At 36.1% G+C, this 23,811-nt stretch overlaps 1 pseudogene; it reads right to left on the minus strand.

The window, feature by feature from the left end:
* Positions 1-250: 250 nt before the first annotated feature.
* The window catches only part of LOC132518345 (tubulin alpha-8 chain-like), a 43,444-nt pseudogene continuing 19,883 nt past the window's right edge, over positions 251-23,811 (minus strand).

A 23,811-nucleotide genomic window follows, 5' to 3' on the forward strand; every position in this document is an offset into this window, starting at 1 on the left:
TTATACAGGGACAGTTTCTATTGACTGCATTTTTTCCTGTGTATGAGCCACATTTTCCTGTTTGTGTGTGTCTTGTAATTTTGTTGTTTTGAAAACTGGACATTTAAAATAACAGAACTCCAGAGTTTTCTCATTGCTGCTACTTGTTATCATTGCTCTTTGTTTAGTGAATTGCCTGGACTAATTTCCTAAAGTTTGTGTTCTTTGTCGTGTGTGGACACCACAGTCTGCTAAGTTAACTTTGTGTTTCCTAATGATTGGACAGAGGTTTCCTTAAATAGATTGAATCAATAAGTCGCTTCTTTGCTGAAAGTCTTTGTGGGTGTGCTGGTGCATGCTTCAGTGCCACTGAGAGCTGCTTGTGGCAAGCCTTCTCAGCTGAGACAGTGGATGAGTAGGTCACCCAGTAAAAGTGGATGTGGGAGTAGGGTACCAGATTGGTCTGGAACTTCTCGAGGTCCACTTTGAGGGCACCATCAAAATGCAGGGAGGCAGTGATGAAGGACACAGTCTGGCCAATGAGCCAGCTGAAGTTTGTGTAGGTAGGATGCTGTGTCCAGGTTGCAGTGGCAGATATCAAAGATGGCCTCCTTGTCTACCATGTAGTGATAATCAAATGCTCCTGGATGGAGTGGTTGGTCAAGATGGAGTTATATGATGATCTACAACTGCTGTAGATAGTTGGGGGGCTGAAGAGACATCAAACTCCAGCTTGCCTTTCTTGCCATAGTCAACAGAAAGCTGCTCCATAAGCAGTGAGTTGAAGCCTGAGCCAGTACAATATGTCAAAGCTATGGAAGATCCAGAGACTCTGAAGCCCGGTGCGCTAGTAAGCTGTGCCTTAGCTTGCAATTTCTGCTTTCACAGACCCTCAATGTCAGTCAGTGGTCAGAGATTACAGCCTCTTCTGGTCTTTCTTATGTATGTTCACTGCCCTGCACATTTATGTGGTCTTCTATTTTTTTTTTGGGGGGGGGCAACCTCTTGTTTGCCCCAGTTAGTTTTGCTGCCTCATTAGCTGTGGTATGAAATGGTGCTTATTGATTGTTTTCCACAAATGCCTTGTGACTGGACTTTTCCTCACTGAGTAAGCCCTGAGTCTGGTCAAATGACGACAAGCCCTATGAATGGAGCTTTTCCAAAATGTTTCCAGCCAGGTCAAAAAAGATAATTCTCTGTGGATGGGATTTTTAGGGCAAAAACTTTTAGCCCATTTTGTCCCCTCCATTTGCTTCTAGAATGCCGTTTTTCACATCTACTGTGATTCCAAGGCTGCTGCTGCTTTTTGAGGATCTATGGGGCTGGGGAGAGAGGGAAGGGAACAGTGCAATTTACAACTCTACAGAGCATGTTCTTACTGAGATTTAGGCATTCTTCTAGAGTAAGCACTCCTGGGATTGTTGGTTAATTTCCACATTTCTGAAAAAGTCAATTATGACTTTTTTTTTTGCCAGTTTTATCACTTTTTATCGACAGCTGATTTTTGGAGGTCCTTAATTACTCCATTATCCTGGAAGTGCTCCTTTTAACATAGTTTTTAAACAGCTACTGTGTTCCAAGTTCCACACTATGCATTGGGGATACAGTGGCAAAAAAACAATGTCCCTGTCCTTACATTCAAATTGAATCAAATTACTTGTGCTCTGAAAACTGATATTTAACTGATATTTAACTCATTTATTCCTCTTGATCCTGCAGGAAATAAGACACATTCTGAAGAAAATAAATACATCAGTTTGGTTGCATCTTACTTTTTCTAGATTTATTCCCTTCCAATGGTACATGGCTTTATTCCCCCCATGGTCAAGGAAGCTGTGCAGTATTCATTTAGTGTCTATTTAATGTCAGGAGTATATCTGCTTTGTTTATGATCCGTCTCTGATGTCTAGCACAGTGCCTGGCACATAGAAGGAAATAAGTTCACTGAATGATGCAAAAACTGTATATTTTCAATAGAAAAAGAAGAGCTGTGGAGCTGATAATAATTCCTAGTAGAGCAGTCCAAAGATGTTGAGACAGCAATGTGCTTAATTACGGTTTATCTTCACATAATAAGTCTTGAAGTGCATGCTATCCTGTCAGCAAGGGTCATCCTTTTTCCTTTGAGATCCTTGGATATGAATAGTTTAAAATGTCATGTAAACAGCATTGTAACAGTGAAATATTTTTTTAAAATAACTTTACCTGAAATTTTTTCTCCTCAATCTAGCTATTTTAATTTTTTCTGAAGTTTCTTCTAATCCTTATCTATATGCTTACAATATTTTAAATAGTTTTAATTATATAACATGCATTTGTAAGGTATATGTACATTCTATAGATCCCATTTAAAGTATTCTTATTTTTACTTACACCACTGGCTATTGTCTTTCAGCTTTGATTTTTATGAAGTGCCTTAATCTGTGCTTATGGGAGATCTACATTTGTAACCATGGAAAGTAAATGTGGGTCTTGGGGTATTAAAAAATTGAAAAGTGTTGAAAAAAATAAATGATAAGTCAGGTTGAATTTTTATTTTATTAGTATTCTGGAGACCATAATACAAAAGGTTTGTAATTGTATATTTTACCTGTGAATAGATTACAGTTATCTACATGAGCATTAATAAAATTCAAAATTATAATGATGAACCAAAATCATGAGGTTGAACAAACACAAAACAACCAACTTATAGAGATATGATTTCATGTGTGTAAAACTGAAAAGTATATGAAAACATGAAAAACAACATCGTATTTAGATGTGTGCTTATATGTGGTGTGAGAGAAAAGGAATAATGAATAAACAAATCAAGACAGTGGTTAGCTCTGCTGGAAAGAGAAGTGAGAAAGAGAAGGGTAGCTTCAGGATAGGGACATGTGGGCTTCTAAGATATTTTGATGTTCTGTTTCTTAAACCAAGTTGAGAATACATGGTGTTAATTTTTATTGCCATCTTACATCTGCATTATAACTATTATTTGTATGTTAGAAATATTTCATAATAAAAATCTAGTAAATAAAAAAATGATCTAATGGATCATCTACTGACTGCAAAGAAAATTACTACAGTTATTTTGTAGGACAATTTGGCAATATTTAGTAAAACTGAAGATATGTATAGTCTATAAAATAGCAATGAGACTTAAATGTGTAGAGTTTAGAGCAGTGGTTTTTTATTCAGGGATGATTTTGTCTCCCAGGGGACAGTTGGCAATGTCTGGAGACATTTTTGTTAATCATAAAATAGGGACCACCATTGGCTTCTAATGGGTGGAGGCCAGGGATGCTACTAAATATCCTACAGTGCACAGGGTAGTTCCTCACTTCTGACTGCAACAACAAAGAATTATCCTGTCCAAAATGTCAATAGCACCAAGATTGAGAAACCCTGCCCTGGAGAATTTCACATCCATGTATACAAAAAGGCAGATGTAGGAATGTTCATCACAATATTGTTTGTAGTAATGCATATATTAAAATAATAGAAATATCTACCAATTTGAGCATGCATCAATAGCTTTTGCTATATTCGATCAATGGAACTGGACAATAATGAAAATAATCAAACTAGAGCAATTCGGACAATACTTGTTTTGTTGAATAAAAATATAGAGAGGAATATATATATTTTCTATAAAGTATAAAAACTTTCAACAGAAATGTAATTATCAAATATGCATAGAAGTAATAAATACTGAGTTATATTAATGGTTAATTCTTGGGTGGGAGGTGGGAGAGGCATAGTAAAAGAGAAGGGAAGTGGATTAGGGAATATTATGTACTTAATTTAAATTCTCCCTGGAACATTATAATTCTAAAAAGTTGATGAGAATATTGCGAAATATTATTAAGTTGGGAAAACTCACTTTCTAGTGGAAATTTTTTGTATTATCTTCAAAAAGTATCATAATAATCTAAGCTATGTGCATTATTGAAAAGTTTCTCATGAAGGAAACTTCCACATTTTTAAGAATACCGATTTTTATTAACACCATTTTCTTTCAACTTGTATCAAGATATCTGAAGTCTGCTTCTTAGAAATAATATTCAATTTCTTCAGGCAAAAACCTAAAAATAGTCTTAAGAAATGGAGATTTATGGCTGTTTACTGATCTAAATGATTTTGATTCTTCTGTTTGTCAGGTGGAAAAGGATCATCTCCAATTAATACATCCATTTCTATTATTTCTTCACTATCCAAATTTGCTTCCAGACTGTTTCAAGCCATCCCCTTGCTCTATTAGGCTTTGGTTGAAGAAATAATTTTTCAGGAAAAGAATGTACAGAAACCAAGTCATGCCAATTCATATCTTCTTGTTTTCACATTCCTGGCTGAGAAGTCTCAAGATTGTTAATCTTTTCATTCTCCCAATTACTTTAACGCAATCCCAGACAAAATCCCAAATGATTATTTTTGGAATGTTTTAAGTTGCATCTGTTTGTGTGATGACATAATACAAATAGTTTTAGATTTTGGTGTGGAATAAGTCAATGGATTATATAATTTATGCTAAAAATTATTGGCAAGACTTTTTCTTCAAAACCATTCTGTGTGCTTTCCAAATATATTCTGGTCTGATATTCATACTAATATCAGGTGTGTTTTGAAAACAGCTACATTCTCTGTGATCCTTTTCCAGAAGATCCTGGGGAGGAAGCCATGTTCTCACTGGAGTCCCTGCCCCTGGGGGGCTCTGAGCAGAGGGGCTTGCCTGGACTCCTGGTGCAGGGAGGAAGAGCCCTGAAGTATTTTTCTCTCTATTTTTTTTTTAATTTAAGTATACTTATTTACAATGTTGTGCTAATTTCTGCTGTACCGCAAAGTGACTCAGTTATACACATATATACATTCTTTTTTATAATCTTTTCCATTATGGTTTATCCCAGGAGATTGGATATATTTCCCTCTGTGCTACAGTAGGACCTTGCTGTTTGTCCATTCTAAGTGTAATAGTTTGCATCCACTAACCCCAAACTCCCAGTCCATCTTTCTCCCTCCCCTCCACCCCCTGCCTTGGCTCCCACAAGTCTGTTTTCTATGTCTGTGAGTTTGTTTCTGTTAGGTTCATTTGTGGCATATTTTAGATTCCATATATAAGTGATATCATATGGTATTTGTCTTTTTCTGACTTACTTCACTTAGTTTTGATAATCTCTAGTTGCATCCATGTTGCTGCAAATGGCATTATTTTGTTCTTTTTTATTGCTGAGTAATATTCCATTGTATATATGTACCACATTTTCTTTATCCATTCATCTGTGATGAACCTTTATGTTGTTTCCACGTCTTGGCTATTGTGAATAGTGCTGCTATGCACTTAGGGGTGCATGTATCTTTTTGAATTATGGTTTTCTCCAGGTATATGCCCAGGAGTGGGATTGCTGGGTCATATGGTAGCTCTGTTTTTAGCTTTTTAAGGAACCTCCGTACTGTTCTCCATAGTGTTTGTACCAACTTACATTCCCACCAACAGTGTAGGAGGGTTTCCTTTACTCCACACCCTCTCCAGCATTTGTTATTTGTAGAGTTTTTAATGATGGCCATTCTGACTGGTGTGAGGTGGTGCCTCATTGTAGTTTTGATTTACCTTTCTCTAATAATTTAATTAGTGATGTTGAGCTTCTCTTATGTCTAGTGACCATCAGTATGTCTTCTTTGGAGAAATGTCTATTAAGGTCTTCTGCCCATTCTTCAAATGGGTTGTTTGGTTTTTTTTGCTGTTGAGTTGTATGAGCTGTTTGTGTATTTTGGAGATTAAGCCCTCGTCAGTCACATCATTTGAAAATATTTTCTCCCAGTTTGTAGATTGTCTTGAAATATTGACGGGGGAAGGAAGAAGCTGCCTAACAATACTCTGCCTTTCTTCAGGCTTTAGTGGACTTTTCCCCAGTCAGGTCCACTCCCTCAACCACCACAGCTTTGCCCTTGAGACTAGAACATTCCAAATTCCAACTTTTGACCTGTTTTCAGTAGCTTTTTTCTATCCTTGTCCCCTTTTATTATTTTAGCATCTGTAAGTATAGATATGGTCAGTACAAAATTTATTGATAATCTTGTACCTCTTTTTCTATTGTGTGTATGGTGGTGATGTACTACCTCATTTAACAGGCAATTAATACTTTAGGTTAATGTTGAGTCTGAGGTCAAAGAAATTTTTAGGTCAGAAACAAATGAATTAGTTTGAAGTCAAGTATCTCTCATTAGTTTTGATGTGATTTGACATGTTGACTGATAACTATATGAAGTACCACCAGATTTTAAATATGAAGGTAGCCTATCTTTAAAATATTCTTAAAGAATTTAAATTAAATTCTGATTTCTGATTAAACATGGTGGAATTGAACAATAAAGGGATAAATGGGTAAAAACTCATAAGGTTAAGAGTAACTTATAGAAAGAGTCTGCCCCTTTTTATTGTTTATAAATGTGGAGAAAGGGTGCCTATTAGCAATTTTAGTGTAGCTAAATCACATCCACTAAGAGTCTGTTAGAGCAGGGGTGAAGAATCTGGATTCCAGAGCCCACTGAGTGAGATTTTAATCCTGGGTTTCCATTTACTAGCGTTGTGAACTTGGGCAATTTACTTAACCTTTTCTTAGTATCAGTTTCTTCATCTGTAAAATGCCTATCCGATAGGATTGTTTCAGGTACAATATAATTCAATTTTTGTAAAGTACTTATAACAATGTCTGGTTCAAAGTAAGTGCTATTCATTAAAAAAATAGAGAATATTAATTTGGGGAGGAGCAATATCAATAACGTTTGGACACTGGAAAGAAGGTAAATATGGTGACCAAATTAACAAAATTAAAACAGCTGAAGATAGTTTGTATATCAGAATATACAACAGGCTCAAAAACTGGGGGCACCAAATAGCAATGAAAGCAAGTGTAAAGGGTGTCTTACAGATAGAGGAATTGGCAGAAGGTCTATATGAGAATACTCACCACCCACAACCATCCATAGTCAAATAAGTCCTCCTCCCCAACCCAGAAGAAGATTACTCGCTGGGGAGGCTGAACCAGGGGGACTCCTGGACAGAAAGCACAATGGAGGTCAGGGGTGCCATATGGAATACAGGAATTAACTCCACATACAAAGGAGGGAGAAGAACATTTGCCTTCTTCTACTGTTCCCAATGCTATAGCAGCCAGTTTCATAGTTTCTGGGCAGTAGAGTACAGGTTTTATCTCTGAGGAAATGGACTGTTAAAGAGAAAGGGTGACTGAGAACTGTTGATGCCCTAACGGAACAGGGAACTCCTTCCCCAAGCACCCTACACTGAAACCCATTCCTCAAGTCATACCTAAGCCACAGAGGGCTCACATTCAACCTCATCCTTAACTGTTAATGGATAGCCAAGTGTCACCAAATAATCAGGGAAAGCTTGAACAGTAAAAGATACACACACACACACACACACACACACACACACACACACACAGAGAAATAGAAAAACATCCTGGAAGAATAGACAGTGTAAATGCAGAAGAAAACAGAAAAAAATTAACCTTATAATTAATGTCACCAGATAGTGATCTTGAAAAGTAAAAGATTAGATAGCGTATGAAGTCAGAATAAAGTTTGCAATATAAAGTTCTAGAAATCTCCCAGAAAATAGAATAAAAAAAAGAAAGGAAATAGTAAAAAAAACAAAAAAAAACCCAGAGAATTTGTTCAAAAATTCCAATATCCATATAACAAGAATTACAAAGAAAGGATAGAGAGGGGGTAAAATTAACAAAGATATAAAAATATTAACCAGAATTAAGGGCATGTTGTTTCATATTGCAGGAGCCAAATAAGTGTCCAGCATTATGGACAAAGAAAGACTTTGACCAAGACTCATTAATAGGAAAACTCAAAACATTGGTGATGATGAAGATTCTTAGATGTTTCATACGGTTAAAAAAGAAAAAAAGATCTCTTAGGAAATAAAAGAGAAATTAGTATTTGTATCAACAGCAATACGGGAAGCTCAAAGATAGTGAGGCAATGCCTTCATGGTTCTGAGAAAAAGTGATTTCCAATTTAGAATGCTTTAGTAGCTTATCAGTCAAGTGCAAGGGTAGAGTAAATGTGTCTTCAGACATATATTTTAAAAACATATATATATGTTTTTATATATGTTACTATATATATAGTATGTATCCTTTCTACTATATATCCTTTCTTCAGAAAAATACTGGATGAGGTGTTCTGCCAAAATAATAAGGTAAATCAAGAAATTAAATGCAAAAGATCAAAAAAAGCACAAACTTAAAGTTATAGATAACTTTAAGTGTTTTTAACTTTAATTTTATTTATAGATAAATTCTGGGGTTGGGGGATGTAATGTACAGTATGGTGACTATAATTAACAATACTCTATTGTAAGTTTGAAAGTTGCTAAGAAAGCTCTAAAAGTTCTCATCACAAGAAAAAGTTGTAACTGTGTGAGGTGATGGATGTTAACTAAATTTATGATTGTAATCATATTGCAATCTATACATGTATCAAATCATTATGTTCTATACCTAAAACTAATAAAATGCTATGTCAATTATATCTCAGTAAAACTGGAAAAAAGTGAGGAAACATAGAATTCAGAAAAGAGACAAAATTCCCAAGATGCTGGTAAAGTGATTTCTACAGAAGGAGTTATGGTATAATGGTTACACTATTGTTTAGTATATTAGAAAACCTCTGGTCCATCTTGAAGATTGAGAACTGTGGACTCAAAAATGGTTATCCCCAAGAGAAAATGTACCTTGCTTGATGACTTTGCATGAATTCATATGAGTTTACTACTGCCAGAAATTTTGAGGGACAATTAGTCCTAAGATTATAGAAGATTAAGCAAATGATAAGAAAGATGTAAACAAATACATTTTCAACTGCCTCAGAATATGCATGGAATGCCCTGACTTTGTTGGTCTCTTTAAGCTCAAGCAACATCTTTGCTACATTTATTTCAATCTGCTATAATATTTACCTCTAAAACTCTAAAAACCGTAACACAGAAATTTTTAATTTTTATGGCTTCAGTAAGAATATCCAAATTCATGGCAAGAGGGTAAACTTAATTTCCATTTGTTTCGGGTCTATCATCTTTCTTCTCAGATAAGGATGCTCACTGAGTTGAACAAAGACCCATTTTCCTTAATTTTCCATCCTACCTTATTAGTGCACACATTATTGTTTTAACTCCATTTATTTTATATTTTTGCAGCTTTTACTCCATCCAGAAAGTTCTTTAGGAGGCACAGCAATCTTATATGGAATCTCCTAATCAGTCTTTCTTGCTGGTTTATCTTTTGGTGCAGACTCTAGATACTTTTCTTAGTATTCCATTCTAGATCCTTTTCTCTTCATGTTCATGGTGTTGTTTGCCATCTACATGCAAATTATCCCAGTTTATATTGGTAGCTCAAATTTATCTTCTAAGCTTCAGATTTATATATTTAAATACATCTCCTATTGGATATCTCAAAGGAACTTAAATATCGATATGATCAAAATTGAGTTCACCATGTTAACACAGAACTGTATTCTGCTCGTATGTTTTTTATTTCAGCAAATGGCACCACATCTATCCAGTTGCACAAGACAAAAGCCTAATTGTTTCTTCTAAAACTTTTACTCATCCTTTGTTAAATCTTGTCCACATTACCTCTTGACTATTTCTTAAGCTTGTCTGTGTTTCAGATTGCCATTAAAGTTGAAGCTACAATCCCTTCTTCTGGACTAATGCAATAATTAAAAAAATAATTTTCCTACTTTGACTCTGATTCAATTTCCATCCATTCTCCTTGCTAGGGCCAGGATGGTGTTAACATGGATAGGTGCTCATGCTATGTCCTAATTAAAACATTTTCATCATTTTGCAGTGCCTTTAGGATGAAACACAAAATCTCTAGCATGGTGTAACAGGTCCTCCATGATTTGCTTTCTGCCTGTATTTTCATCCTCATGTTTCACAATTTTCTCCAGTCATCGTCATCATCTTTCACTGCCACGCTTCCTATTTGGGTCTCTTCCCATACTGCTCTCCTTCCGATTTTTAACTCACCATGTAGCTGCCAAGCATCTTTCAGAACTTGATCAGATAATACTTCCTCACAGAGATCTTTCCTGATCTTCCAGACTACATTAGTATCTCTTGTGACATGCTCTCAAAGTACCTTTTAATTTTCCTTCATGGCACTAACTATACATTATAATTATATTTTTACTCATGAGACTTTGTTATTAAACTCTTGATTATCTAAATAGTAAAGTTCAAAGGAGCTCACTGTCTTATCTGTAGAACTTAGCAGTGTTTAGCTCACATAAGTGCAAATGTTCAATATGAGAAAAAATAATCAGTTAAATCAGACCATTTCAAAGCATTTCCTTCACCAAAACTACTTAGAAGTCTCATACAGGCGTCAAATTTTTTTTTTTTTTTGTGGTACGTGGGCCTCCCACCGCCGTGGCCTCTCCCACCGCAGAGCACAGGCCCCGGACGCACAGGCTCAGTGGCCATGGCTTACGGGCCCAGCCACTCCACGGCATGTGGGATCCTCCCGGACCAGGGCACGAACCTGCGTCCCCTGCATCGGCAGGCAGACTCCCAACCACTGTGAGACCAGGGAAGACCCCACACATCAAATTTTAATACTAGAATTTAACAATTCTAAATCATATTCTATTACCCAATTTAGGGAATTCTAAATTACAAAATATAGAAAAGCCTTTTTATTAGCAATGAAGACCAGAAAGTCATACAATATAATAGGTTTTGTTTTTGTAACATGTATTTCTGATTCAGTAATTCCTCTGTATTTTCTCTAAAACAGAAAGACTAAAACGGAGCCCACCAATCTGAACACCATTACATCTACTAACGTGTTTTAACATATTGAGTGGGATTTCAACTGATCTATGTGACTCCAGGTTCCACTGTCATAAGATACTGAAGTGAGTTTTCTATGAAAGGCTTTATTATTTATATAAAAAAATACCTTATGCAATGTGACTTAAGACAGTTTTTACCTCACTGATATTTTAGGAGAAACCCAAAGAATAGGGTAAAATCGTACAACATGGCAGTAATTAAAACACATAAAAAATTGTTGTTGTTAAAAGACATACAGGAAAGTTTGAAAGAGAAAACTGCTTTCCATTAAAATCTCCTCCTCCATCTCTCCCACTCACCCTACTACCACTTCAGGGACACATCGTGTGTATCCAGACCAGTTTAAACATGTCAGTCATCTTAAAGCTCAAGAATTACCTAATGCTATGATGAACGACTCCTGTGACTTAGCTCTTAGGGCTTGCTCTTTGAAGATTTGCTCTCCATGTGCATTTATTTACTAGGCTGAGGCTGTCAGTCTGATGCTAAGTTGAAAAAGGCAGTTGCCTATGTTTTGTTCGGAATATCTCCAGAGTGGCCTGCTATAGTGCTTGGCATTCCCACAGTCAGGATTATTTCTTTGAACAAAGATACTACCAACAGAAGGTCCCTGTTCTGATTTAAAGACATTTTCTTAGAGGGGTGATAAGATAAACAGCCAATCATAATAAATCAATCAATTTGAGGACTAAGGTGACTTTCAGAGAGAAAAGTTCTAAAGAATTTAAAGCCAAGGGCAGGTGCATGTTGGTGGTGGGATGGATAAGAACCATCTGAAGCATGAGGTCATGGCTTCTGATTATTAACATCCCAAAAGCTAAGAGGAAATTGGAGGTCACTAAGAACCTAAGGGTTGGTGTGTACAGAAAACAGAAAGTTGTTTATTTATTTATTTATTTTTGCGGTACACGGGCCTCTCACTGTTGTGGCCTCTCCCGTTGCGGAGCACAGGCTCCGGACGCGCAGGCTCAGCGGCCATGGCTCACGGGCCCAGCCGCTCTGCGGCATGTGGGATCCTCCCGGACCGGGGCGCGAACCCATGTCCCCTGCATCGGCAGGCAGACTCTCAACCACTGCACCACCAGGGAAGCCCAGAAAGTTGGTTTTAAGTGGAGAGCAGGGGGATCTCAGGCAAAAACCTTCCCCTTAAGCCTGGTCTAATTTTAGTATGCTGAACTGCTGCAAAAATATTAAACAACCACATTTTTTTCCAGTTAAAGTGCAGGTAATACATTTTTTTTTTAAGTGAGAGGATCTGAGACTAAATAAAAGCATAGTGTTGCTTTTTGAAATAATTTCACTTGCAGAAAGCATTTAAAGGGATTTTTAGAATTAGAATAGACATTGTAATTATATGTTTTCCCAGAATACAGAGTGCCTGATCCTGCTCTGAATTCCTCTCAGGGTGTGTTGAAAGTCAGCGACTGCAGTGACTAATGATTTAATTCTTGTAGTATTGGGTGGCGAGTGACCTTCTTTAGTTGGTGCCATACTGTCACTTCCCTCCAATCCCATTGAATCAAGGAGCCACCCTGAGAAGCAAGGGTAGAAGACAATCTTCTGCTAATTGATTTTAAATGCAAAAGTTAGATTGCAGAGAAAGAAGGTAAATTATATTAAACTGAGAAATGTAAAATGGTGTAGTCATTGTAGAAGAGAGTTTGACAGCTCCTTAGAATGTTAGAGTTACCTTATGATCCAGCAGTTCCCCTCCTAGGTATATCTTCAAGAAAAATAAAAACTTATATCCACACATAAAACTTACACATGAATGTTCACAGCAGCATTACTTATATAGAAAAAAATGTGGAAACAACCCAAATGTCCATCAACAGGTGAATGGATAAACAAAATGTGGCATGCGTGCAATGCAATACTCTTGTTATAAAAGGAATAAAGTATCAATAACCTGCTAAGTGTGGATGAACCTTGAAACCTTTTGTTAAGGGAAAGAAGCCAGATACAAAAGGCCACATATTGTATGATTCCATTTATATAGAATGTCCAGAATAGACAGATTCATAGACACAGAAAGTAGATTAGTAGCTGTCTAGGGTTGAAGAATGCCTGCTAATGGGTTGGGGAAATGTTCTAAAATTAGATTGTGATGATGGTTGGAAAACTCTGTGCATATAAAAAACCATTGTACTGTGTACTTCAGTGGCTGAATTTTATGGTATGTAAATTATATCTCGGTAAAACAAAACGTGAGAGAATGAGTGGTTGAAGATGCAGAAAGTTAAGAAATAATTCTTGAGAAAGCAAGGGGGTGAAGTCAAAGCACATGCACGGGTGCTGTATGACATTTTACTTAAGTGAAATTCACACAATATAAAATTAATCATAGTGAACACTTCAGAAGCATTTAGTACATTCACGGTGTTGTGCAACTACCACCTCTATCTAGTTTCAAAACATTTTCTTCACAAAAGGAAATATATCACATCACTCGGTTACTCCCCATTCCTTTCTCCCTCCAAAGGCCCTGACAACCATTAATCTGCTTTCTGACTCTATAGGTTTACTTATTCTGGCTAGTTTATATATGCAAAATATATTTTAGATGTTATAAAATATATTTGTGGAATCATACAGTATGTGGCCTTTTGTGTCTGGTTTTTGGCTGTGCATTCATCTGTTGATGGACATTTGGGTTGTTTCCAGCTCTTGGCTATTGTAAATATTGTTTCTATGGACACTTAGATATATGCATTTTTTGAGTACCTGTTTTCAGTTCTGTTGGGTATATACCTAGGAGTGGAATTGTGGGATCACATATTCTATGTTTAAGCTTTTTAAGGAACTACCAATCTTTTCACATAGTGGCTGAACCATTTTACATTCCCAACAGCAGTTTATGAGTCCAGATTTCTCCATATCTTAACCAACATGTTATTTTTCATTTTCTAAGTAATATCCATCCTAGTGAGCAAGAAGTAGTATTTCATTGTGATTTGATTTTCATTTACCTAATTACTAGTGATATTGAGCATATTTTTATGTTTTATTGGCCATTAGTGTATGTGCTTTGGAGAAATGTCTATTGAAGTCTTTTGCTATTTTTAAATTATTTCTTTCTGTTGAACTTTAAGAGTTCTTTAAATATCCTAGATACTAGACCCTTATGTGATACATGATTCACAAATATTTTCTCTGCTATTTGTCTTTTGATAGAGAAGGCATACTTTATCTGTTTTAGTGAGAACAGAGATGAAGAATGGGTTAAAGAACATTTTTATTTGAAAACCAAATTGTTTGTTTTCCAGATATAAGCATATACTGGATAAGTATAACTATATATACTTATTCAGAATATCATGTGTCCTATGGGGTTAGGGATTTGTTCCATAAACATGAAAAGGCACTAAGTGCCCCATCTTTTTTTTTCTATGATATTAAAGTATACTTATATGTTATTAGGTATCAGTGCCCCATCTTATGATGGAAATTGTGGTTCATTGGCCCTTAATTCAAACCGATGGAATTATTTACAAAACCATGTTCCATTTCAGTTGGCAATTTTCATTAGCAGTAATCAGGAACCTTTGGATTAACTTATATTTAACAATCATTAGACCATAGCTTTGACATGCATCAAAAAAAGTGAATTCTTTCTCAAGGTATTCAGCTCTTCTCCATCACCCCTGGATCTCCATTGGTTTTCTGAATCTGAATTCCTAATCTCATTGTAGTATGATAATTCTGAGATATTGTGTGGAGAAAAGATAAAAAGTAATCAGATTGCAGATATTGTACAAAGTACCATTTTTTCCATTTTTAAAAAGGCAGATAATCTATAATTTATGACTGCATGTCTGTTTCTCCTTGAGGAATTTATGAAAGAAAGGCAACTTTTATTTATTCTTGTTTTAGAACAAGAATTTTAGATCAGTGAAGGTTAACAATTCAACAGGATCAGGAATTCAGTGAATCCCTGAAACACCGCACTGACATTCCAAGACAGAGCTAGTAAAGGTCTTCTTTTCTTGATGTCTCTTTCAAAAGAATGTATCATCAGCATGTCACCTATTTGGAATATGCATCTTTACTCTGTATCCATCTATAGGTCTCGTAGGGCTCCATGGAGATTCGTAACTGAATTTCCATATTTCCAGTGCTGTTTCCCTCAGAGGAGGTCAGCCAGATGCACTGTGAACTGTCAGTGACTGACTTTAATAACAGGTACCTGCTGTTCATATTTCTTTAAGTGGTATTTGCCATCACACACACACACATACACACACACACAACAAATCTAAGTTGATTTTCCAGGTTAAGCTGATCTTGGTCTAGTAGGTGGTCTAGAGGTTTTGGATTTACTTATATTGCTTGCCTTGGGTCAAATAAATAGTGCTACATTTTTTTCTGTCTTTAACATGAAGATTATAAAAATCTCAAAATCCTAGAGTTTTAATGAATTGTAGCAAATATCCAGTTTGATAATTTGTCTTTTAGCTGATTCTTGAATATTTGTGAGGAAACTCATTAAGTCCTGGGAGAAATAAATGTCTTAGCCACTCCAGTTACATCTTTAGCCACTCCAAATGCATTAACACACACAGAAACACACACACACACACACACACACACACACTCTGAAACCTCTTAATTATTTTATGATGTGAATAATACTCTTACTATTACTGTTATTCATTGCTCTGTTTCAGAGGAAGGCACTGAGACTTAGATTAGGTAATTTGCTCAAGAAAAGGGATTCAGTCCTAGGCAGTCTAGTTTCAGAATCCACTTTCTTAACTAATTTGATCAGCTGATTGTCCGTGATATGATTCAAGCATTTATAAACCCACTTGTACATATTTCAGTGATTTGCCTTACTTTTTTGAGAACTATATAACTGCTAAACTCTTAAACGAACAAACAAAACTAAGCAACCTCACTCCCCCCACAAAAAAAACAAGCTCCTCCTCCCTTATAGAGATTAAAGATATGGAAACTGTTCTTTTAAAACCATTTTTCTTTATGAGAGACTTAGAGTTTTCTCTTCACAAATGAAATGACCTTCCCTAATTATTCTGCTGCTGATGGTATTGTAGGGAATGACTTACGTACTAATTCTTAAAGCAGGATCACTATTCAAACAGCATCCTGAAGGAATAAATGTTCCATATCCAAACTCTTCCAAGTATTGCCTTAGATACTAAAAGCTATTTTCTAAATTGTGCAGGAGGACTTCAGTTATTATTACACAGCAAATTACTGAGAGCTATACTATTGCAATCTGTAAATTATCACCTCTCATTTATTTCAGTGCTCTGAATTTTCCAACTCTGAAACAGGAGATAAAGAGACAAGGATTCCAGTAATGTAAGAAGATTACATTTTTCTGCTCAGTGCTATCTCCATTTGTTTGGATTGCTATCACTCCCTCGCTCTTCTGAGACCTCTATCAGTATCTATTTCTCCCCACCTCTTTCTTTATCTCTTTCTTCTTCGTACCTTCCTCCATCATATAAATATGTTTAGTTTGATCCCATCTTAAGAATAATACCTCCCTTAACACAGTAATTTCCTTAGCTCTTGCTTTACATCATTCCTTTATACATTCATTTAGCAAGAGTGTGGTCTAAATTTGCTATTTCATTTTCCTTTCCACCTTTTCTTTTCTCAACTCATAAATAGGCTATGCTACCACTGCTTCACTGAGAGTCCTCCCACCTTGCTTCCTAGTGGCTTTCTTATCACCAAGTACCATCGATTCTTTTAGGTTCTATCTGATTAACTTATTCTGACTACATACACTTTAAAAATCTTTCTTAGTTTCTTCAAAAATTCATTCTTTTAGTTCTACATTTCAGACCCACTGCTTAGTTTTCCTAAAAGGTGCCTCTTTTTCCATTTGTTCTATAGATGTGTTAGTGTCTTATGGGATTTTGTCCTCAGTTCTCTTAATTCTACAAACCCTTAATCATCAAACCATGTAGAATAATGGAATTATATATATTTTTGAATTTTATTTATTTTTTTAAACAGCAGGTTCTTATTAGTCATCAGTTTTATACACATCAGTGTATACATGTCAATCCCAATCGCCCGATTCATCACACCCTCACCCCCACCCCCCCGACGCTTTCCCCACTTCGTGTCCATACGTTTGTTCTCTACATCTGTGTCTCAATTTCTGCCCTGCAAACCGGTTCATCTGTACCATTTGGAATAATGGAATTATCTTTTAGACAAAGACTCTTAAGCCTATAAATCCCACAGTTTCTTAAATATTATATCTGTATTTTACCCAAGTTTTCCTGAACTTTTCCTTTACCTCCTATTTAATATCCATTTAATATCCTTCATCCTGTCTGATTTCAGGAAGCCCATACCTCCCCAAGTTATTCTAAATATCCTCAAAAGAACCTTACATTGGTACTCATTATTTTTTATTTTGAACTTCTGCTTTGTTAACTTTGGCTACCAGACCCCTGCTTCTGTATTTCATAGCTGTGTCCATCCAGGTCCCTTCCCTGCACACTTGACATTTATGCTGCTTTTCCCTGGTACCATCCTCCTGGCTATTCCTTTACTCAGGTCTGGTCAGCCACCACATTGCTGGGACCAACTCATCCTTTTAAAGTCCTTGCTTCATTGATTCTTAGAAAAGACTAAAAATCTCCTGGTATCAAAATATCTATTTAGGACAATGTCTTCTCTCCAATATATGAGGAACTCTTTTGCTTTATTTTTAAAAGCATTTTATTTTTCTTTCTCTTTAACCTCTGCCTTCCAGACTAGGCCCTGAGCCCGAGACTTATCTTGCATAAATAAAATACCATTAATGTGCTCTCATTCAAAAGAACGTTCTCCACCAAAGATATATTCTGCCTCTACACCTTAAAGTATGGAAAGAACTACAGATTTTTGAATTGTGCTATTTCCTAACTTCACTGAGGGATGATGTTTAAGCTGTATGGACCCTGTGGACATACTAGTCACTAAAATTTTGAAATACTTCCATACTAGTTAGTTAATAGTCACTGCCTGAGCCCTGCAGCCATATCCCTTCCCCACAATGTCTGGCTCCACATCTTCTTCACCTGAGTATCTAAAGACCTGATACCTGACACAACAGGGTGGGTCTAGGACTCTGCACTAGCACTTCCTCCCTGGCTGGCCTTACTTGGTGCTCCTGTTAAGCTGTCAGTTAGAAATTTTGAAAACCATCCCCATTATACACATTTCTGACTGACTGCTGGACATCACTATACTTACCATTTCCCCTCCACTCTCATTCTCAGAATGAACAAAAATAACCAACAAAAGTAAGAACAACAACAGAAGTAATCCACTTTGGTTTTCCTTCTGTTATTCTTCAGTAAACTGAAATCAACCTCATAAGCCAAAAAGTTCTCCTACCTTACTTGAGACCTCAAACCCAAACTGTCCTTAAGTTCAGTCTACTTACTTCTCTGGCTTCTTCAGATCTACTCCATTTCTCTTTATCTTGTTAATTGTCTTTAAATTTGACATAGATTGGTTGATCCATGTACTGTTGCAGTAAATCATAACTCATGTCCCTGCCTCAATCTTGTCCCTTTAAAATTCATCTTCCAAAGACCTACCAAAGGGTTGTATCAAAAACCCAAATATACCTCTGGCTTGTTTAAATACTACAGTGATGCCCTATTTCCTACATGCCTCTTTGACTTGATATTCAAAGCCCTTTATACTCTGGCCAACCATATCTTTTGTCTTTCCCTTATACTTACACTGTGTTCTACCTTTGCTAAGCTACTTGTGACCAAAAACAAAACAAAACAAAACAAAAAAACAAAAACAAACCAAGAAAGAACTTTGGTCTTGAAAACCCTTTCTTTGTCTCTCCTCTCTACACTCTGCTGTTCATCCTTCAAGGATCAGCTTAAGCATCACCTTTTCTCTGTAGTCTTCCTCTATTTTTCTTTTTTTCACCCATTTCTTTATGCCTTTTTCATACCACAGTTATCAAATATAATATTCAGTTTTGTACCTCTTTATTCATTTTTCTGTCTCTTCTACTTGGCCTAGAATTCTTTGAGGGCAATGATTTTGTCTTAGTCTTGATTTCAGTGGTACCTAGCATATTGCCGGACACTTAGTAGATTACTGATGGAATGAATAAATAAAAATAAAAGTTTCTTTCATCCTGGGATTGAACATGAGGGCAGTGTTTGTGAATTAAGTTTCTAAAGCCTGAAAGTAAATTACTTTTTCCCCCCTAATTATTCTGGATAGTCACCTCAACCTTGTTTCCCTTGTATAGTTTATAGCATTTGGGAAGGTGAAGTTGCCCAAGGCGAGATGAGTGATCATAGATAAGTACATAAGTGATTCTCTCTTGTGTTTGGAATTTTCTAAGATAATTTTCTAGTTAATTTTGCTACATAGGCATAGTCTTATACACTAATGAAATGAAAAAATATGATTTTCTTTTTGAAATGTAAGCTGATAAAACAAGGACATACATTTAAATAAGTGGAAGGATTTCCTTTTTCGTGTTGGAGTTAAAGTAAAAAGTGATAGCAAAATAATGCTTGGTCACATTCAGAATTATTTCTTCTGTTAGTATCCACCAAATAAAAACCTATTCCCCTGCTCTTAGATATCAGATTCTAAAGATTAGGGTAGAAATTATTTTTCCAGTCATGACTGTATTACTTATATAGACTCTGAACTAGTCTTTGCAGTGATTTCTTATTTTCATCAGATTTATATATTTGAATATTTAGTCCTTGGCTCTGCCATTGTAACTTTGCAGCAAAGACAAATGTGAATTTGGGGAAAAGCAAACTAAAACATTGTGCAACAGTATATTATTCAATATGAGTCAAAATATAACAATACAATGGATTTTAAGTAATAATTAGAAATGTATTTGTCAGACTAAAATAATTTATAATTTTTCCTTTAATAGATATATATTATTTCCCTACAATAATTGAGATCTTTAATAAATATTTTCTTTTGAGACGATGTTCATTTTTAAACATACTATAGAGTAGACCCTTGAACAATAAGGCTTTGAGCTGTGTGGGTCCACTCGTGTTTTTCAATAAATAGGTACAGTACTATACACAGTCATATGATTTGTTGAATCTATGGATGCAGAAACACAGGGATAGAAGGCTGACTGTAAATTATCCATGGATTTTTGATTGCATGTTTGGTCAGCATCCCTAACAACTGTGTTGTTCAAGGGTCAACTGTATTTTCAATACTATGTTTCTAAAATATTATTCAATATTATTAATATTGAATTTCAGATCAAACTTACTGATGGAATAATAAGAGAAAGAGGTTTATGGCATGATACCAAAATGATCATTTTAAATTGGAATTCTAGTTGATTATATTTAGCCTACTGATAATCTTTTCAAATTTTACAACCTGTGATACAGGTAAGCTTCATAATGCTAAAAATAATACTGTTATGAAATAAAAATGAAAGTCTACTGAGAATTTGACCCAAATTTTTGCTTTCTTCTCCACCCTTCTGAGCGTGTTTGCTTGTCACTTCGTAATGACAAGATGACTGCTGCGTCTCTAAGCAGGACACCTGCTTTTTTTTTTTTTTTTTTTTTTCCGGTACGCGGGCCTCTCACTGTTGTGGCCTCTCCCGTTGCGGAGCACAGGCTCCGGATGCGCAGGCTCAGTGGTCATGGCTCACGGGCCTAGCTGCTCTGCAGCATGTGGGATCTTCCCGGACTGGGGCACGAACCCACGTCCCCTGCATCGGCAGGCAGACTCTCAACCACTGCGCCACCAGGGAAGCCCCAGGACACCTGCTTTTGAAAAAAGAGCAAGAGAATAGAGGGATAAAGAGCTTTCTCCTCTTGAGATTATTATTATTTTTTTGATAAAGCTGCATTTTGTGGCACACTTATGATGTCTCATTAGTCGGAACTGTACCGTATGTATATGTTCAACCTTAAGCCAAGGAGAAGGAGATAACTTAGGTCACTGGCCAAGGGGAATGAGAGAACCATGACTTGGGTAGACAGTCATAGATCATCCTCTGGAGAGGCTAAACCTCCTTGAGGTCAAATTCTTCACTCACCCAAACAAAACTCTAATTCAAAAAGCTACATGCACCTCTATGTTCATAGCAGCACTATTCACAGTAGCCAAGACATGGAAATTACATAAATGTCCACCGACAGATAAATGGATAAAGATGATGTGGTACATATACACAATGGAATACTACTCAGCCATAAAAAAGAATGAAATAATGCCACTTGCAGCAACATGGATGGAAGTAGAGATTATCATACTAAGTGAAGAAAGTCAGAAAGACAAATACAATATGGTGTCGGTTATGTGTGGAATCTAAAATATGACACAAATGAACTTATCTACTTAACAGAAACAGACTCACAGAGATAGAGAACAGACTTGTATTTGCCAAAGCAGGGGGTGGGGGGTTGGGGAGGGTAGGACTGGGAGTTTGGGATTAGCAGACGCAAACTATTATATATAGGATAGATAGACAACAAGGTCCTTACTGTATAGCACAGGGAACTATATTCAGTATCCTGTGATAAACCATATGGAAAAGAGTATGAAAAAGAATATATATATACATATATGTGTATATGTGTGTATATATATATATATATAAAACTGAGTCACTTTGCTGTACAGCAGAAATTAACATTGTAAATCAACTATACTTCAATAAAATTTTAAAAATTTTAGTCACAACCTTTATAGTTTGAATTTCAGTATGACTGAGGTGGAAGGTGGCAGTTGTTGGAAAGGCAAAGAACAGATTATTCTCAGAAGTGAGAATGTCATGTGTAAAGGGGGCTGAAGCTTCAAGGAAAGTTTGGGAAACTACAAAGATTTTGGTATTTCTGGTAGATAAAGTATGAGACCTTGTGACTAGAAATACTGCTGTGGAAGATCAAAAGGAGTAAAAAGATGCAGGCATTAGCATCCATCCTAAGTTAAACAAAAATGCTTGTGTTTGATAGCTATGAAAAGATTTTGAGTAGGCAAATAAGATTTGAATTTAGGAAATCATTCTGAGAGCTGCATTGTGAAAAATGGATTTAGGTGGGATGAGACTTGAGCAATAAATCCAATTAGGAAGCTCCCTAAGTAGCTAAGCTGGAAGGATGAGGGCTAGACATAAATCTGTAGCTGAGACTATGACCATTGAGGGATATATTCTAGAGATTGGTAAGGCAAAACTTAGAGCCCTTGAAGATTGATTGGATGTGGCATGTGAGGGAGAAATAAATGTTAGGTTTCGAGTTAGACAAACAGAAAAGTCTAGCAATAAAATTAATGCTAAGAGAGGGAGAATAAGTCTGGTGACAGAAAGATTGGGTCCCTTGAGATATGCTGGTTTTGAAATTCTGCCGTAATTGTGATGAATGCATGTGATATAAGACAAAATGGAACATAGAAGGAGAAAGGTTTTATGAACTAGACACTGTAGTAAGTTAAAACTTTTAATGTTTTTGGCAACTTTAATCCAAATCTATTTCCCACTTATCTTTGTTTCTTTCAATAGGGATGAAAATTAGCAACTGTAAGACAGGTCCACACACAGTGTATCTAAGGGCCTGATGGCATGATCTGAGAAATATGAGGATAACTGACCCTAGTTTTAGTTCCAGAGATCTCAGTCCAAGAAAATGCCTGGACCAGGATGTGCTATCCTGGGAAGGCTGTGGGTGATAGGACTAGGTTTAATACTTTTCTTGTTTATGTGTTCTGTAGTCAGATTACATATTGTGGTTATATAACTCCAAGATTGAAAAAGTAAACCCAGCTTAGCTGAGGTAGTTCCTAGTGTGTATCCAGACCAGATTGTGCAGAACTGTTCCATTCTTGTGTACGCAAAGCTGGGTTGGAGGGGGTATAGCTAAGCTTCCAGATGGTCTAATGTGACACTGTCAATCAGACTAATTATCTACAATTGTGTGACTCTAAGAATGGCCATATTTAGGGAGACCTTATAAGCTTATACCTTGTTCTGATTTTAGATAAAGTTATTGATCCCTCTGCTGTATATAGTGACTATGCTTATTTATTTCTGAATCCTTTATATCAGTAAGCCTTGTTAGATCTCCCAGGTGGGATCTGTGTCTCAATCTACTATGGTATTTTTTAAACATGGTGGTCATGCTGCCATCAGCCAATTGCCAACAAGATACTGAGAGATAAATACTGTAGTTTCCTTGCTCCCTTTGTTTGACATTTCTGAGGAATACTTCTTCACTGTCTCCTAGGTTTCTCCAGTAGTACTGAATTCTGATGACCCACAGTGATAACGTAGTTTATTGATTTTCATCTTGTCCTTGTCTCATTTCCTCATTCTCTCTGGCTGCTTATTTCTGGAATTACCTTACAAAGAAACTATTTGTTCTTAAATCCTTTCCTCAGCGTTTGCTTCTAGAAGATGTCAAAATATGACCACCAAAACTTTTTTTTCTTTTTTGAAAGATTTAATTAGGATATATTAAAATACCTAATGGTAAAGCTTGGAACACTCCATCAACTTTACATGTCTTCAAAAAATTTGTGGGAGGATGAGATTTAACAAAAAAGAAAAAATAATGAAAACACAATTACGTAAGAGGTTACAAGATGTCTTTAAAGACTTCAAAAACATTGTGGAGAGAAGTTTTCTCAAATACCTGTAAAAAGCCCCTGAGAGCAAAAGACCAAACTATCACACCTTAGGGGAGGTATGAAACCTATTTCTTCTATCTGTCATATTGTAGGAAATGTAACTATTTTAAAAAAAAAGGATATAGTAATTGTTCAGAAAATGAATGCAAAAGTAAACATCAGCAACTCTGTTTGCTGTTCCTGGACATATTTAACTCTTTTACCTGGGTCCAACAAGCTTTCTGATTTCCCTTCTCTGAAGATGGTTGCAAGTGTTTATCAAAATTCCTAGACTAGTAGTTGATCCTCAAGTTATTATCTGTAAGGGCTTTTAG

This window comes from Lagenorhynchus albirostris, chromosome 3, assembly GCF_949774975.1.
Source record: "Lagenorhynchus albirostris chromosome 3, mLagAlb1.1, whole genome shotgun sequence".
NCBI lineage: Eukaryota > Metazoa > Chordata > Mammalia > Artiodactyla > Delphinidae > Lagenorhynchus > Lagenorhynchus albirostris.